Here is an 18875-nt window from a genome sequence, read left to right as displayed (position 1 = left end):
AGCATAAAAGGATTTGCTGATCCTGAGTATGTCGGGCTGCGAAGACGTTACCAAGCCATCTTCTTCCTTCAGGCTGCTGATAACAGAGCTCTCTCTGTGTACCTTTTGGAAGAAGTAACGCGAGCACGTCTCATCCTGCTCGATGGAGTGGACTCTGGACCGGAAGATGATCTTGGAGGCCTCCTTGACCTCGACCCCCATTGACTGCAACCGGAGTAGATTTTGCATAATTTTCTGGAGTCGGGACAGTTCCCTCTGTCTCTCTCTCGCCTTCTGAACACCTTTGTGGATGAAGAACCTCTTGATGTTCTCCTTAATCGCTTCCCACCAGTGAACTGGAGACTCAAAGAGGGGTTTCACGGTCCTCCAACCATTGTAATCCCTTTTGAGTTCCTCAACGTTCTCTGGGGTCAGCAGTGTCGCATTGAGCTTCCACGTCCCTCTGCCAACCCGCTGGTCGTCCTGTAAGTGACAGTCGGCCAGTAAGAGGCAGTGGTCGGAGAAGAACACCGGCTTGACGTCGGTGGATCCGACCGTGACCGCACGGGACACAAACAGGAAGTCAATCCTGGAACGGGCAGACCCGTCCGATCTTGACCATGTGTATCTGCGCTGCGCTCCGTCTGCAGGTTTGCTGAAGACGTCGTGCAGTTTGGCATCCTTAACTGTTTCTATTAGGAATCTGGACGTAGCGTCCAGTTTGCTGTCGTCACTGCCGGATCGTCCAGCCGCATCGATGATGCAGTTGAAGTCACCGCCTAGGATGACCGGCCTGGACGTCGCCAGCAGCAGTGGGAGCTGCTGGAAGACGGTCAGCCGCTCGCTGCGTTGTACCGGGGCGTACACGTTGATCAACCGGAGCGGAGCGTTGTTGTACATCACGTCTGCTACGAGGAGGCGGCCGCCCACTACCTCCTTAACTTCGGAGATGGTGAAGTTACCTCCCCGCAGCAGAATACCCAGGCCGGAGGAACGGCAGTCATTACCCCCCGACCAGATCGATGGCCCGTGGGACCACCATCGCGACCACTGCCTGTAGGTGCTGAGGTGTGGTATTCCACACTCCTGCAGAAACAGTAGGTCAGCTTTGACCTTGGCAAGGTAATCCAAGGTTGAAACACATCGCGTAGTCGATTTAATGCTACGCACATTAATGGAAGCAATTCTTATACCCATTTTTTACTAAAAATTAGTTGTTGCTTCCCATACCATTTGTCCTCGCTAGTCCCAGTCCTTCCCCTTCGGGATGTTCCTGCATACCCATCGTATGCGCAAGCAGTTTCACGTTGGTTGGGCTCAGAAACCCCTCCTGATTTTTCATGCAGGGTTTGTGCCGCTCGGGTGACATCGGGGGGGTCTTGTAGGCAGAGAGGATTGGGTTGTCCTCAGCTGCTTCCATCTGTTCCTTCTCGAAAACATCACAGCTCCCGGTCTCCCGGAGCTCAGGTGCGCCAGACGTGTCTTTGCTCCCGGTGTCCCGGAGCTGAGATGCGTTGGCCACGTCGTTACGTGTGGGGAATTGGGGTTGGGGCACGCCGGGCCCATCACAGCTTCCAGTGCCCGGGGGCTGGGATGCCTTATCATCCATCTCGGAGTTCTGCCGCCTCTTTTGAAGGGGCTGTCGTTCCAGCATTTCCCCGTCCAGTGAAGAGGAGTTGTTGCAGTCTGATTCAGAAGAGAGCCTCCTCTTGCCACTGGTTTGGGTGGTGGCTTTGGGATGTTTTTTCTTTGTGGTTTTCCTCTGGACCACTTGCCACTGACCTGTTTGTCCATCTGCTGCCTCCTCCTCCATTGATTCTGTCTGTGGAGGAGGGGTTTCCGGGCGCTGGGTAGGTGCTGGGTCGTTGGTTTCAGCCGCCTCCCCTTCCTTCTCAGGTTGAAGTTCCTCACTGCGGAGAAGGTTGCTGGTCTCCTTTCGAACAGCGGACGCCTTCGTCGAACCTTCGCCCGGCCATTCCTTGGACCTTGCCGCCTGAGCATAGCTGAGACAACGTTTGGGACAGGTCTTGTAGAGATGGCCTGCCGCACCGCACAAGTTGCAACACTTAGTCTGCTTACAGTCTTTGGTCTGATGGCCTTCCTCCTTGCAGTTCTTGCAAACAACCGTGCTGCAGTTGGCTGCCATGTGACCAGATTTGCCACAGGTGCGGCAAACTCTGGGCTACCCAGCGTAGACCAAGAAGCCTCGACTTCCCCCGATAGCAAAGCTGGAGGGAGGGTGGATGATGGCTCCACTGGGATCTACCTTCAAGGTCACCTTGACCTGCCGCTTGCTGGTCCAGATCCCAAAGGGGACCTTGACATCAGTGCTGCTGCCGGCCACCTCGACGTACCTGGCGAGAAAGGTGAGTACATCCACCACCGGAACATGGGGGTTGTAGAGGTGAATCGTCACCACCCGGTCCCATTGTGATGGAAGCGTGAAGAGCGGCTCCGCTGTGAGGATCGACAGTGGAGCCCGGTCCCCTTTCTCCTTGAACGCCTTCAGGAACTTGATGCATCCCGCCACGTTCCGGAACGTCACGTCGAAGTATCCACTGCTGGGGAAATCCTGCAAGCAGAAGACGTCCGTCGCTTGAAATCCGCAGCAATCGAAGAGAATTTTCTTGATGAAGAAGGTGCGATCGACCGGTGCATCTCCTTCCTTGTCCTTCACGACCACCCGAACGGTGTTGCGCACTCCCTGGCCCGAAGCTCGAAATTTGGTTATAGCCATTTTACTCAAAGCTTCCCCAGGATCAAAAGGCAATGATCATGGTCTCTTCTCAATCAAATAAGCACTGAAAAGAACAGATACTACACTTGATCTTAGCCAAAAGGCCGAGAAGCGATAGTAGAGTTGACATGAAGCACATGCAAATCCAAACTAATGTATGTGCTGTCAACGGAACCCTGTATCACACAGAAGTCTAGAAGCCTTGCAAACCCTTATGGTCACTCTGCCTGCTTCTCTCTGGCAAGAGGGAATGTGATGAAATTATCTCTTTGAATAGAGAGCCTCAGTGACTTTTCTTATGCAACAGTGCACTGCAAACTGAGAACTGCTGCTGATATTTCCAGCAGCAACTTGGAAGGAACCAGGTGCATATATGTTCAGAGTCACTGCCTGTGGCTGTGAAGGTGACAATGTGATCCTTGCCCTATGCTAAGTTTGGAGTTGTCTGCACCAGGTGGCACATTTCAGTGACTTTTTTTTCTGAAGCGAAGACGTCTCAAACAGTGTTTGTCACTGAGGTATAGGTAGGAGAATTACTCATTAAATACCCTCTGTGGATACGGCCATCTCCCCACCCCCACCTCCCTCTTCTAACAGCTTATCCTCTTTTGCATGGCCTCTGTTCATTCTCCCAGTCATGCTCAATGACCAGATTAAGGCCTACTTACCCACGCATGTTTGGGAGACACTGGCAGGAGCCTATGTGAGCAAAAAAGTACTTCAGTACCTGCCACACCACTCCCAGTAGACTATTGAAACTTTAACCAACAATAGAAAGCACCCAAAATGCATAGTATTGCAGCAACAGCCAGAGGAAATAAACAAGCAACTAACCTGTAATTAGTTGATGATCCCTTTAAATATTGCTTCATGCCATTTAGTATTGTGTTCAGCTGTGCAAGGTTAAGACAGGGCATAGGCTGGAGTGTGCAGCTCCAAAATGGCAACCCTAGAGACAAATCAGCATTGCATGCTACAGATTTCACCCAATTTTTCCTCTTTTTAAAAAAAATAAATAAAGAAACATGCCTAGTCTTTAGCTGTGCATCACAGATAATCTTGTGCATTTTTTTCCTTGATTTTTTTAATTGAAGAGAAAAATTAGATATACTTATACAAGAAAATTAATGTTGTTTTTGACTGACATTCTCTGAGCAGAAGCCAACTCAGTTCAGTGCACATCAACACATTCACATTTCTCTTTCACAGCATTAAAGGGAAAATTAAATTTTGAGGAATGCTACATCTGTCACTGGAAAAACACTCGTAAATCAGCTTGCATCGGATATGCAGAAAGAAGTCATACCCAATGTCATTAGCGATTGATGTAAATGGTAGGCTATACCAAAATGATGAACTGAGCATATATAATTGAAGCTTAACTGCTGAAGGAAAAATACAGTTCAGCGTGCATTCTCATGTACCTAATCATGTTGTCACTGTTGTAACTATTGCAGCCCTTCTTCAAGTGTTTAATGATAAGTTTTCAAAAACCTCAATGCTGATGCTCTCAATCGAGCTCAGCTGCTCCTTTTATCTAATGTTCCCATTATACTACTTTAAATTCATTTTGCTGCTTATTGCGACCTTCTGAAATGTAAGGGGTTTCCCTCCTCCTGAATATTCTGGTTCTGTGTTTGAATTCTATGATCCTAATTAGTTGTTTTACCCAGTTGACATTCCTATGCTCCCAAAAACACACACAATATTTTGTCTCACATGATATTTAATCAGTTATGTGTGTCATGAAGTTTAAACATTTAACCCCTACTGCCACCTTCTTGACCTACTAACATCTAATTATTTTACAGCAGTTTAGGAGAAATTTCTTTACACAGTGGGTTGCTGGAGCATGAACTGCTTCACTACAGTGAAGACTTGAGGCAGCCTATTGCTCCTTTTAAATGAAATCTGTGATATGAACATGTATAGTTCTATGGTAACTGACCAACTTTAAACACTTCTCATAGCAGCCTCCTCATATATATGTTTTTTGTTGCAGTTTGTTCATTTTATTTTCTTGGTGTGTAACTGTGTAATCACAGTTCAAGTTGAATAACATCTAATGAGCTCTTTAGCTGAAGTGACAATAAGTGGAACAATCTGACCGTATGACCACACTAATAATTTTTCAAATGTTTAACAAGGCAAAGATGGTGAGAGATCAGGACAATCACTGCAGGAATCGACATTCTGTGTTTCAACACAAAAGATCGGAGAAAAATAGAGAGATCAGAGACAATAGGCAGAGAGAAGTAAAATGAATAGAAAGCTCCTGGTGGAGAGTGAGGTTTCTGAACTTCACAGAGGCTTACACCATGAATTTCATTCGAGTTTCTCCTGATTGGCCACTGTAACATCAGCAGATGATCAGTGGAAACTCTGTTCACATATCTATCCTAGTTTTCTGCTGATCCTTCATCAAAGTTACAGCGGCTATCTGGGAGAACCCCTGAGGAAATTCTCAGCGTTTGAGTTTAAGAACTGTATGAAGAGAGAACAAACGTTGGAAGAAGGCTGAACTATTGTGACAACAGACAGAGATTCATCATGCTGAGATCCCAGTGGCAGAACCAAGCAGCCCAGAGGGAAGCAAGACCACCAGCCTGACGAATTGTAGAAAGACAAATTTATATAAGATCCTGGAATCTTTGCCAAAGTGTCAGCTTATCAGCAATGCATTGAACTAGTTGGACTTTAATATAACTTATAAACTTGTTAGTTAAAGCTGTTCACTTTTCAGCCATACACAGGATATATTCTAAACTATTTTTCTGACCTTATGTCAGTCTTGGACATTCAGCATAGTATCAAATTTTAATAAGTAGAATTTAGCTGATGCTGAATTACAGTAATACACATGAACTGGCGATCACAATGGGAGAGGGTATCCGATCACAGGGTGTCTGATTGTAGCAGTACTCACCTCCCTTTAGCTACCAGGCTTCACAAGGTTCGGGAAACGCAGACAACCAGTGAAAAACCTAACCTTCTACCTTTCGACAGTTTACCGTGTGGATATGAGAATTATGAGAAATGATGAGACAACACTCAAAACCCAAATTTAACACTAATGTCTTCATTAGGTTTGGTTGGCATACCAACTAACAATACAAAACACCCGTTAGTCTGTATAATTGCTTGTAACATATTTGTAACTATCACCCAGCGAGCGGTCACTTCCCATCAATTGTACTCTTTAGCAACAGATCAAGTTGCTTGGCTTAAGCACAGAAACACCATTTGTAATAATTTTTATACTTTTCTTTCCAAGATGGGAATGATGTTCCATTGACAAGATTTTACTGTCCAACCAAGATCTACTTTAAGCTACAATTGTCCAATGAGGCATCTAATTCTTTGCAATATTAGAAACTGCCTTGACAGTGAGCATATGTTTATATATCCTTCAGTAATTCCATCACCTCGTGTGGATGTTGCAGATGTCTTTAAGATCTTTTTTCAGTAAACACGACAGTAACTTATTTTCCTGGTCTCTCTCTCATTTTAAAACCACAGGACAATTAAACAATCTGAGCCCCTTAAATTTCTGACTGCTTACAAGCTGTTGCTTAGAGAATTTCTAGTTTCTCTGCATTTCAAAAAAAGGCAAACTCTGATGTCATCAATCAACATCAGCTTGTGTTATATTTTTTCAGCTTATCGAAACACTTTGGACCACTTAGGCCAGCTAAATTGGCATATTTAGAACATGTTCAATCTCCTTTTTGTGTTTTCAGCCATCGTGTCTTCTTTGTCTGCATGAAGCTTCACCAAAGCTCTAACTCAACATCAAAGTGAAGTGTATCTGTTTATTGGTTTCGACTTAATATTTATGACTTTTCTGCTTTTTGTTAAACATTCCATAGCCTTAAAGTGTTCTTTCACGAGTGATTATGTTTATTTGTAATGAAAACAGCTTACAGCTGTTAGCAGGTTACTTTAGCTCGGAAAGTCCTTTTGGCCTTCGCAATGCATGCTGGTCAGATTCGGTCAGTTTTCTGTACACCTATGGACAGCAGAACTTCCTGTATTTCATTTAAACGATTGATGCTCCTGGGTTGGATAGCCTTGCAGATCTCAACCACAAATTTTGATTAAAATAATATTACCATCGCTTACACCAGGGTTAAATTTAAAAGGGAGATAAAATATGAGGCAAGCAGATTCCTTAAAATATTTAAGTGGCAGGAATTGCCTTTTTTCCCCTGAACATTTGCTTCTGCTAAAACTGGAAGTGGGTGGGTTTAAGATTGATTTATTTGTTACAAGTTCAAGATTTAAAAAGTTTTACATCTGACCCCACCCAAACTAACCTATTTTTGGGGGGTTAAAAACCTGCCAATGATCTGTGGGTCAATGCGTCAGCTAGTCAGTAATGGAAGGTGGGAAATCAGCCAGTTGATGGCATGCTGAGCCAACCGTCAGGCCAGGTCTAGGAGTGGCAGAGCTAATTTATTTGTTCATGGGATGTAGGTATCACTGGCCAGGCCAGCATTTATTGCCCATCCCTAATTGCCCTTGAGAAGGTGGTGGTAAGCTGCCTTCTTGAACTGCTGCAGCCCATGTGGGGTAAGTACACTCACAGTGCTGTTAGGAAGGGAGTTCCAGGATTTTGGCCCAGTGACAGTGAAGGAACGGCAATATATTTCCAAGTCAAGATGGTGTGGGCCTTGGTGGGGAATTTGGTGGTGTTCTCCAGCATCTGCTGCCCTTGTCCTTCTCGGTGGTAGGGATTGCAGGTTTGGAAAGTGCTAAGGAGCCTTGGTGCATTGCTGTAGTGCATCATGTAGATAGTATGCACGTTGGTGGTGGAGGGAGTGAATGTTTGTGGATGGGGTGCTAATCTAGCAGGCTGCTTTGTCCTGGATGGTGTTGAGCTGCTCCCATCCGGGCAAGTGGAGAGTATTCCATCACACTCCTGACTTGTGCCTTGTAGATGGTGGACAGGCTTTGGGGAGTCAGGAGGTGAGTTACTTGCCTCAGGATTCCTAGCTTCTGACCTGCTCTTGCAGCCCCGGTATTTATATGGCTACTCCAGTTCAGTTTCTGGTCAATGGTAACCCCTAAGAATGTTGATTGTAGCGGATTCAGCAATGGTAATGCCATTGAAAGTGAAGGGGAGATAGTTAGATTCTCTCTTGTTGGAGATACTCATTGCCTGGCACTTGTTTGGCACAAATGTTACTTGCCACTTATCAGCCCAAGCCTGAATATTGTCCAGGTCTTGCTGCATTTCTACATGGACTGATTCAGTATCTGAGGAGTCACGAATGGTGCTGAACATTATGTAATCATTAGCGAACATCCCCACTTCTGACCTTACGTTTGAAGGAAGGTCATTAGTGAAGCAGCTGAAGATGGTAGGGCCTAGGACACTGCCCTGAGGAACTCCTCCAGTGATCTCCTCGAGCTGAGATGATTGACCTCCAACAATCACAACCATCTTCCTTTTGCGCTAGGTATGACTCCAACATGCAGAGAGTTTCCCCCTGATTCCCATTGCCTCCAGTTTTGCTAGGGCTCCTTGATGCCTGATCTTCTAGCACTTTCCATATCTTTGCGGGATTTTTCTGGTCCTTGTCAGATAGTCTACAGGTGTTTATTCTGTGTAATCCCACATTTCCAACTGCTTTTAGTATTTTTACAGCCTGGTTTTCTGGTTCTACAGTTAATTGTGTACCTCCCCCACATGGACTGCAGCAGTTCAAGAAGGTAGCTCACCACCACCTTCTCAAGGGCAATTAGGGATGGGCAATAAATGCTGGCCTGGCCAGCGACATCCACATCCCATGAATGATTTTTTTAAAAATCTGTCTGAAGAATAAGTGCATTCCTTGTTTGAAAAGGTAGAACTCGGATAGGATATCCACGGCCTTCCAGTTCATGCTGGGAAATTTGATATCCATATTTTTGCTGTTATTTTGTTTTGAAACTTGCTTTAAGACTTGTTCTATGACTCTGCACTGTTTTCCCTTTCAGAGACCACCATTATTCATACTAGCTGCTTTGATTGACAGGAGCACGTGTTTGCTAGTGCTGTGTGGTTCTCTTGCTTCCAACACTTAAGCCTGTTCTGTTTACACAGCTGTTCAATAGGCTTTCAATGTTTTTTTTATTTTTTGTAATGTTCTTCACTCTTGAGTGGTTTTCATGTTTTTTTTATCTTTAGCTTCTTGAAAGGAAGCTCTTATTCATGCTCAAGTAGTTTAATGGGTTTTTTAATGTTGGCTGTGTGGATGAAGGCTCTGCAGTGATCTTGGTTTTCCCGTCTTTTTGCAAATGAATACCTCCTGTAATGGCAATGATCTCGATCAGCCTGGTAGGGGAATGAGGTTTTCCCCGTTATTTTTAGACATGGAGATTTTGAAAGAATATTAAACCAGCAATGACTCACCCAATTTACTTGCAGCCTGTCATTCTGAGCTCTGTCTTCTACAGCTGGAGGTCAGTCCTTTCTTCTGTCCATTGTTTGAGCCAGTATTTCTATTGAACTTTCTCTCCAGTGGCTGTAGGAAAGTCATTTTCAATGCCGTTTTACCTGTGGTCTTCAAACCTAGACTTTGTCTTCTCACCACCGCTGCCACCATATAATGAGTTCTTTATGTTGTCTAATGCAACATAAATGAGATGCAAGAAGTCTAGTTGGTTGAAGATCTCGATCAGGTTTATTAACAGCTAACTTAATATGTACAATACAGAGCTAACTATTTACAGAACCTTATTCTGGATGTTACAGTTGCAGAGTTACTCTGGCTTTGAGTCAATTGACTGCATCCTGGTACTTGGCTCATTAGCATAGTAAGATCTTAAAGGGACATCGCTCTTAAAGACAATCATACAACCTCCTCGGCTATTCTGTGAGCGGCCACAGCTGTTGATTTAAGGATCTCTAGTTAGGCCGTCAAGGTCTGGTACAACAGGATGGATCATGCAAAATGCACACTCTACCAATTTGTATCTGACTTGTATAAATGTCCTCCTACAATCACCATCAGACCATGATTTGCATTCACCAAGTTGCTTATTTAAGCTGTCTTATGCCTGCTTTAGGCTCAATTACAGTTCCTATTGTTTATATTCATTCATGGGATATGAGCGTCGCTGGCAAGGCCAGCATTTATTACCCATTCCTAATTGCCCTTGAGAAAGTGGTAGTGAGCTGCCTTCTTGAACTGCTGCTGTCCATGTGGCATAGGCACACCAACAGCGCTGTTAGTTTCAGGATTTTGACCCAGTAAAAGAGAAAACAGTGGAGGAGCAGTGATATATTTCCAAGTCAGGATGGTGTGTGACTTGGAGAGGAACTTGCAGGTGGTGGTGTTCTCATGTGTCTGTGGTAGAGGTCGCAGGTTTGAAAGGTGCTGTTGAAGGATCCTTGGCGAGTTGCTGCAGTATGTCTTGTAGATGGCACACACTATTTCCTCTGTGTACCGGTAGTGGAGGAAGTAAGTGTTTAAGGTGGTAAATGGGGTGTCGATCAAGCAGGCTACTTTATTCTGGATGGTGTCAAGCTTCTTGTGTGTTGTTGAGGTTGAACTCATCTAGGCAATTGGAAAGTATTCCATCACGCTCCTGACTTGTGACTTCTAGATGGTGAACATGGTTTGGGGAGTCCGGAGGCGAGTTACTCACAACAGAATTCCTAGACTCTGACCTGCTCTTGTAGCCTCAGTATTCATATGGCTGGTTCAGTTTCTGGCCAATGGTAACCCTCAGGATGTTGATGGTGGGGGTTTCAATGAGATAACACCATTGAATGTCAAGGACAGATGGTTAGATTCTCTCCTGTTGGAATTAGTCATTTCCTGGTACTTGTGTGCTGCAAATGTTACTTGCCACTTATCAGCCCAAGCCTGAATGTTGTCCAGGTCTTGTTGCATCCAGGCAGTATCTGAGGAGTTGCAAATGGTACTAAATGTTGTGCAATCATCAGTGAATATCTTCTGCTCTTATATTGGAGGGAAGATAATTGATGAAGCAGTTGAAGATGATTGGGCCTAGGACACTGCCCTGAAGAATGCCTGTAATCATGTCCTGGGCTGAGATAATTGGCCTCCAACAGTCACAACCATCTTCCTTTGTGCTAGGTATGACTCCAACCAGTGGAGAATTTTCCTCTGATGCTCAATGATTCCAATTTTGCTCGGGCTCCATGATGCCACACTCAGTCAAATGCTACCTTGATGTCAAGGGCAGTCATTCTCACCTCACCATTGGAATTCAGCTCTTTCATCCATATTTGGACCAAGGCTATGATAATGCTTAGACCTGAGTGGCCCTGGCAGAACCCAAACTGAGCATCGATGAGCAAGTTATTGCTGAGTGAGTGTCATTTGATAGCACTGTTGACAACAACCTTCATTAGTTTGTTGACTATCGAGAGTAGACCGATGGGACGGTAAATGGCTGGATTGGATTTGTGGACAGGAAATACCTGGGCAATTTTCCACATTGTTGGGTAGATGCCAGTGTTGTAGCTGTGTTGGAACAGTTTGACTAAGGACACAGCTAGTTTTGGAACAGTATTACAGTCTGGACGTTGTCAGGACCCATAGCCTTTGCAGTACCCAGTGCCTTCAGCTGTTTCTTGATATCACATGGTGTTCCGACCAGGTGAGAAGGGGTCTAGCGGTTCCCTATCAGCCTTTGCCTTGTTTCATGATAACCAGGTTTAATTTTAGAAACACAATGTTTTTAGCTCCCCCTCAGTGAATCCTTGTTCACTGCTCCAATTGTAAGGCAAAGAAATCAGACCTGTTTCCTCAGATTTAAGCAAGAATGGTGGAAGTTTATTAATCTTAAACTCTAATCCGGTTAACGACTATGAATATGCAATGCGAGAATGCATACGCCTTGGTTCAAACATGGACAGAAGAGCTGAACTCGAGAGGTGAGGTGAGAGTGACTGCCCTTGACATTAAGGCAGCATTTGCCCTAGCAAAACTGAGGTCAATGGGAATCAGGGAAACTCTTCGCTGGCTGGAGTCATACCTAGCGCAAAGGAAGATGGTTGTGGTTGTTGGAGGTCAATCATCTCAGCTCCAGGACATCACTGCAGGAGTTCCTCAGGGTAGTGGCCTAGGCCCAAGCATCTTCAGCTGCTTCATCAATGACCTTCCTTCAATCATAAGGGCAGAAGTGGGGATGTTCGCTGATGATTGTACAATGTTCAGCACCATTCGTGACTCCTCAGATACTGAAGCAGTCCGTGTAGAAATGCAACAAGACCTGGACAATATCCAGGCTTGGGCTGATAAGTGGCAAGTAACATTCGCGCCACACAAGTGCCAGGCAATGACCATCTCCAACAAGAGAGAATCTAACCATCTCCCCTTGACATTCAACAGCATTACCATCGCTGAATCCCCCACTATCAACATTCTGGGGGCTACCATTGACTAGAAACTGAACTGGAGTAGCCATATAAATATCGTGGCTACAAGAGCAGGTCAGAGGCTAGGAACCCTGAGGCGAGTATCTCACCTCCTGACTCCCCAAAGCCTGTCCACCATCTACAAGGCACAAGTCAGGAGTGTGATGGAATACTCTCCACTTGCCTGGATGGGTGCAGCTCCAACAACACTCAAGAAGCTCGACACCATCCAGGACAAAGTAGCCCACTTGATTGGCACCCCATCTACAAACATTCACTCCCTCCCCCTCCGATGCACAGTGGCAGCAGTGTGTACCATCTACAAGATGCACTGCAGTAATGCACCAAGGCTCCTTAGACAGCACCTTCCAAACCCGCGACCTCTACCAACTAGAAGGGCAAGGGCAGCAAATGCATGGGAACACCACCACGTTCCCCTCCAAATCACACACCATCCTGACTTGGAACTATATCGCTGTTCCTTCACTGTCGCTGGGTCAAAATCCTGGAACTCCCTTCCTAACAGCACTGTGAGTATACCTACCCCAAATGGACTGCAGCAGTTCAAGAAGGCAGCTCACCACCACCTTCTCAAGGGCAATTAAGGATGGGCAATAAATACTGGCCTGGCCAGCGATGCCCACATCCCATGAATGAATAAAAAATTAATTTAAAAATACGCGATAAACACACGCAGATAGAGACAGAAAAAGTAGAAAAGAATAAAGGGGAAAAGTATGAGGCAATATCAGGATTATAATTACAGTCTTTTAAGTTCAATGTGGAGTCTTTGGTTGCCGGTAAGTCCTGCAATGCATTGGGGCCCAGTGCACGCTTCAACTTGTTTTGATGTCGGAGTCTTTTCTCTCTTGAAGTTTCCGTGTCTTCCATGGGTCCAGTGGCTCAGGAGAAAGCGAGAGAGACAGCCAGGAGAGAGAGGCTTTCTTGTTCCAGCTTCAGTTTCAAACTGCCTTCTCAATTCAGACAGTCCTGTCTCATTCAAAAGCCTGGTTAGTCATGTGATCAGCTAGTTTAACCAGTCCTGTCTTTTGTGGATTGTATCATCTTCGCAGTCCCTGAATGTCTTCAATGTCTGATGATCAAAATCCATCTGGGTTAATTGGCCCAGGTACTAGTTCTTTGTCTCCACAAGCACCGTCTCTTAGTATGCAAATGTCCTCCAGTCAAAGGTCTGATGATCTCTCTAACAAGTCATTTCGTCACTCCAGCAGCAGTTTAAAATTCATGTTCATGTGATGAAATTAATATGCCACATTCTTGGCAGGTGGGGGGTCTGCATGACAATGGAGTGAATCAAATTGGCTGAATACTGGCACCTTTGATGCTGGGGACCTCAGGAGGAGGCCGAGATGGATCATCCACCTGGCACTTCTGACTGAAGATGGTTGCAAATGCTTCAGCCTTTCTTTTACACTAATGTGCTGAGTTCTGCCATAATTAAAGATGGGATGTTTGTGAAACATCCTCTTCCAGTTAGTTATTTAATTGCTAACCACCATTCACGACTGGATGTGGCAGGACGTCGGAGTTTTGATTATTCCATTGTTTGTGGGATTGCTTAGCTCTATCGGATGCTGCCCCAACTGTCTAGTAAGTATGTAGTCCTGTGTTAAGGCTTTACCAGGTTGGCATCTCATATTTAGGCATGCCTGGAGCTGCTCCTGGCATATTCTCATATACTCCTCATTGAATCAGGGTTGGTCCCCTGCCTTGATGGTAACGGTAGATTGATGGATACGCCGGACATAAGCTTATAAGTTGTGCTTGAATACAAATCTGCTGCTGCTGGTGTCCCAAAGCCCCTCATGGATGCCCAGTTTTAAGCTTCTAGATCTGTTCTGAATCTATCCAATTTACCATGGTGATAGTACTCATACCCAGGCTGGAGGATGTCCTCAGTGTGAAGACGGGACCTCGTCTCCATAAGGACTGTGCAGTGATCACTCCTATATATGCTGTCATGAACAGATGCATCTGCGACAAGTAGATTGGTGAGGATGAAGTCAAGCGGGTTTTTCCCTCTTGTTCGTTCTCTCACCACCTGCCGCAGGCTCAGTCTGGCAGATATGTACTTCAGGACTCAACCAGCTCAGTCAGATGGACTTTGAAGTCCCCTACCCAGAGTACATTCTGTGCCCTTGCTATCCTCAGTGCTTCTTCCAAGTAGTGTTCAACATGCAGAAGTATTGATTCATCAGCTGAGGGAGGGTGGTGATAATCAGCAGTAGGTTTCCTTGCCTATGTTTAACCCGATGTCATGAAACTTCATGGGGTTCGGAGCCAATGTTGAGGACTCGCGGGGCCACTCTCTCCTGACTGTATACCACTGTGCCGTCACCTCTGGTGGGTCTGTCTCGCTGATGGGACAGGACATAGCCAGGGGATGGTGATGGAGGAGTCTGGCACATTGGCTGTAAGAAATGACTTGGTGAGTATGGCTATGTAGGGCTGTTGCTTGACTAGTCTGTAAGACAGTTCTACCAGTTTCAGTAAAAGTGAGGAGGGCTGGGCAGTGTGTTGCTTTGTCGTTCCGGTGCCTTGTTCGATGTTGGGTGGGCCATCCAGTTTTATTCTTCTTTGACTTTTCTGTAGTGGTTTGATAGCAGAGTGGCTTGCTGGACTATTTCAGAAGGCAGTTAAGAGTCAACCACATTGCTGTGGATCTGGAGTCACATCTCGGCCAGACCAGGTAAGGACGGCAGATTTCCTTCCCTGAAGGGCAATCAGTGAACCAGATGGATTTTTACAACAATCTGGTAGTTTCTGAGCATCTTCACTGATACTAGCTTTTTATTCCAAGTTATAATTAAATTTAATTTTCCCCAGCTGCTGTAGTGGCATTTGAAATCATCTCCAGAGCATTAGTCCAGGCCCAGAAACATTACCACTATGCTACCATTCTAGTACTATGCTCAATTATAGGCCTACTTAAATATTGAATCGCAACTTGGGCATCCAGGTGCCCAAAGAACCCCCTTGATCTCTTCCCCCTTCTGGACAATTTGGGTCTGCAAGTAATGGATCTGTGCATGTCTCTATTGTTGTAGATGCCAATAACTGTAATAATGTAGAAAACCAACAAATGATTGCTTTTGGCACTATTTCATATGTTTGTCAAAGAATTACAATTATTATGGACAGAGTTATGATGACAGCAGTGATCGGGTCACAGTCTGTGATCATCAATCTGTGCTAATATGATAATTCAAACAAACTGCCTAACTTTCAATTAGAATCAACTGGCCCAAGACAAAAGTAGTTCACTTCCATTGGCAGGCATCTCCAGCTAGTCGTCTGCATGTTGTAAATAATACCATCAGTTACACTGAACTCTGCATCTACCTTGTCAGTAATATCCAGTATAACAACAGTATTACTGTAAAAATGAACCAAATAACTGATCTTGCTACATCCATCCTTGCAGTCTTCAACAGCACATGTGATGGAGTAGAATGATTAGCCTGCAGATAAGGCTTTGAACCTTTTGTGCTGCCATTTTACTGAAAGTACGATACAGTTCCTGAACTTGGAATCTCTTAAGGCTCCAGTGGAAAGATTACCAACCTTTGCCAATCAGTAACATACTCTGCATCAATTGAAAGAAATACATCACAAATGTCACTATTCATCATTGGGCTAATGTTAATCCATATTGGGCAACTAATTTTTGTGCTACCTTGAACATGCCCTTCTCCAAATAACCACTTGAGATACTGGTTAACTAAATCTTCTTTTCCAGCCAGGATCAATGGGGTGGAAGACTCGACTAGAATAACAATAGGTTTACTACACCCATACCTCAAGCTTGCCAGAGTTATTGACTAGATCTATTCCATATGTCGGTTGATCAGTGTTATCCAGAGCAAAAGCAATTGGAGTCATCTTTCTACCAAATTTTCCATAACTATGGAGGCCTTGAGAATATTGATTGATTGAACATGCTTAGATCTAAATTATTTATAAAAGCAAAATACTGCAAATGCTGGAAATCTGAAATAAAAACAAGAAATGCTGGAAATACTCAGCAGGACTGGCAGCATCTGTGGAGAGAGAAGCAGAGTTAACGTTTCAGGTCAGTGCCCCTTCATCGGAACTGGTTCTTCCACCTTTTGGTAATGAAGAGCTTTCTATTATATATACATTTCATGTTGCCTTCTTCAAAATGTACAATATCAAAATTTCACATTAAAATCAATTAACAATTTCTTAACCCATGTAGATCTCTTTTAATATTGTTGTGACAGACCAGCAGATCAGTCCTGTTTCAGATCATGGCAATTTCTAAATGATATATTTGCTGATAAATTTATAACTGTGCCAGTATTGTACATTTTAAAATGGCTTCTGTAATACCTTTCTGGGGGAGATTTTCTGCTTTCTCTGTTTCTCTGGGAATAAGTAGGCAAAATATAATCCTGTTGGGCATGCAGATGCCTGTTTAAAAACTAGTCTAATTCATTGATATTGTTTAATAAAGGTTAGGAGACATAAAACATCCCAGATTATAGAAATTATTAAAATTGAGCCCCAATCTGTTAAATGTATATATTTGCTATTTACTTGATTTGTAATTGTCTCAGTTTCCCAAAGGTAAATTGCAAATATTCCAAATGCACATAGTTAAAGATGCAGAGTGGTTCAGCTCCAGTTTACTGGTAGATGGAGGCAGAAATTGCCTAGAGAAATGATCTGCACATCCATCTCCTAGTCCAGGGAACAGACACAGGGGTACAGAATGCATCCACTCATAAGTAACCAGACATATTCAAACAACATTGCTGTGTTTCCTATCATTTGCCCAGTTCAAAAGCTGGATTCATGGCATGTCCTAGAGAGTCATAGAGTCGTACAGCATAGAAACAGGCCCTTTGGCCCACCGCATCCATGCCAACCATAATGTCTATCTATACTAATCCCACCTGACTGCATTAATTCCATATCCCTCTATGCTTTGCTCATTCAAGTACCTGTCCAGATGCCTCTTAAATGTCACTACTGTTCCTGCCTCCACCACCTCCTCTGGCAGCTCATTCCAGATACCCACTATTCTTTGTGTAAAAAAAAAAAAACCCTTTGATCCCCTTTAAACCTCCTCCCTCTCACCTTAAATCTATGCCCTCTAGTTTTAGTCACCCCTACCATGGGATACAGACTCTGGCTATCTACCCTATCTATGCCTCTCATAATTTTATATACCTCTATCATGCGTTTGACTTCGGCATTCAGCATTCAAAGATCAGCCAGGGTGGGGGTGGGTTGTTTGTGGCTGTGGCAGGGGGGTCTGAAAGGTGAAACCAAAGACGGACCTTTGCAATTGTTCTCAGAACAATGTCATGTACAGGTCCCAGAAGCAACCTCAAACATTCCAATTTTTAAAAATTGGAATTATTTTAGGCAGCACACTGGCTGCCTCTTCCACCTGCCGCTACACCTGGCATAGCAAGTCTCTGGTACAACACTCTCTGATACAGATGGAAAGCAAATCACCTCAGTTCCAGAAATGTGACCAGAAAATAAGGAATATCTGACTTACTTCAGATTTTCCTGCATTTGTAAACTTAGACCTGTATGATTGTTCCAGGCACGACCATCGAGAGTGCAATAGTGTCCATTTAATAAGTGTCCTGTAGAATTATTTGTGATTAGAATTGTGATTGATACTTCCCATTGGTCACAATATCATTTATGATCAGTATGAATAGCAGAAGACCTAGACAGAACCTTCTGGAACTCCGCTTTATACTGATTTGAAGTCATAAATGTCTTGATTGATTATCGCTTTTTGCATTCTATTGACACGCTGGTTTGCAAACTTGATAGTTAGTATGCCCATGAATCTTCATTGCTGCAAATCATTTACAATCAAATAATGCAATGGCGAGGTGGAAATTTAGGATATTTTTGAATGGGTTGAGTGTCTGTTTTCAACCATAATTACTTTGTAACCTGCAAAGTCATTTTGTTATTAATGCTGGACCTTGTGACATGATTTTAAAAGTTCAAAATGGAGTTTGGAAGGTCAAGTGACCTCACATCCACTCTGCAAAAGGACAAGACAGAAGTCTTGGTTACCTGTCTTAAAACATGAAATCTTGTCATGTAATTCTTTAAATTTGCCTGGGGGTTTATATCTCGTTAACTGTCTCACTGAGGTCATAACAATCTTAAAAGCCAACTGATTACATCTACTATACTGTTCTCATTCACTAATTTTGGACGACATGCAGGTAATTTTCAACTGCTGTCCACCTCATTTTTACTGGAAAATGCATTTTTGACCTTCAATGGGACGTATTGTAAAGTCCCTCTCACTACTGCAAGCATCTGAAGCACTGTTTAATTCCTCAAATGTTTAACTAACAAGAAACCTAATTCACGCATGTGCATCATTATATCTGATTTTTGGTAGAGTATTGGGGTTGGGCAGAGGTGTTATCAGCAATAGTTGCAGGAGCACATGGAGCATCACAATGCACTGGTCCTTTGAAAAGTACAAGTACCTACATCACTGTGATAGTTTCCAAGGGTAGTTTGTTCTGTGAGTGGCACACCTCTTAGATCATCTGTGCTCCCTGCCACCCTGGCATCACACTTATACTGCAGAATGTAATAAGAAACCCGCATAGTCCAAACACATGACAATCTGGGACTAGTACCTTCAATTGTGCTTTACTATCCTAATTTAGCTAGTCACACATTGACTAAGCTGGCTATTACTAATTTTAACAAAAAAGAATGCAAAGGCCATGAGAAATTATTTAA

General features: G+C 44.0%; 1 pseudogene; it reads right to left on the bottom strand.

The window, feature by feature from the left end:
- Window positions 1-2723: 2723 nt before the first annotated feature.
- Window positions 2724-2832, bottom strand: LOC137377730 (U2 spliceosomal RNA; annotated as a pseudogene).
- Window positions 2833-18875: the final 16043 nt, after the last annotated feature.

Source organism: Heterodontus francisci, chromosome 1 (genome assembly GCF_036365525.1).
Source record: "Heterodontus francisci isolate sHetFra1 chromosome 1, sHetFra1.hap1, whole genome shotgun sequence".
Taxonomy (NCBI): Eukaryota; Metazoa; Chordata; class Chondrichthyes; order Heterodontiformes; family Heterodontidae; genus Heterodontus; species Heterodontus francisci.
The sequence above is the reverse complement of the archived record's forward strand: the minus strand, read 5'-3'. Positions and strand labels throughout refer to the sequence as shown.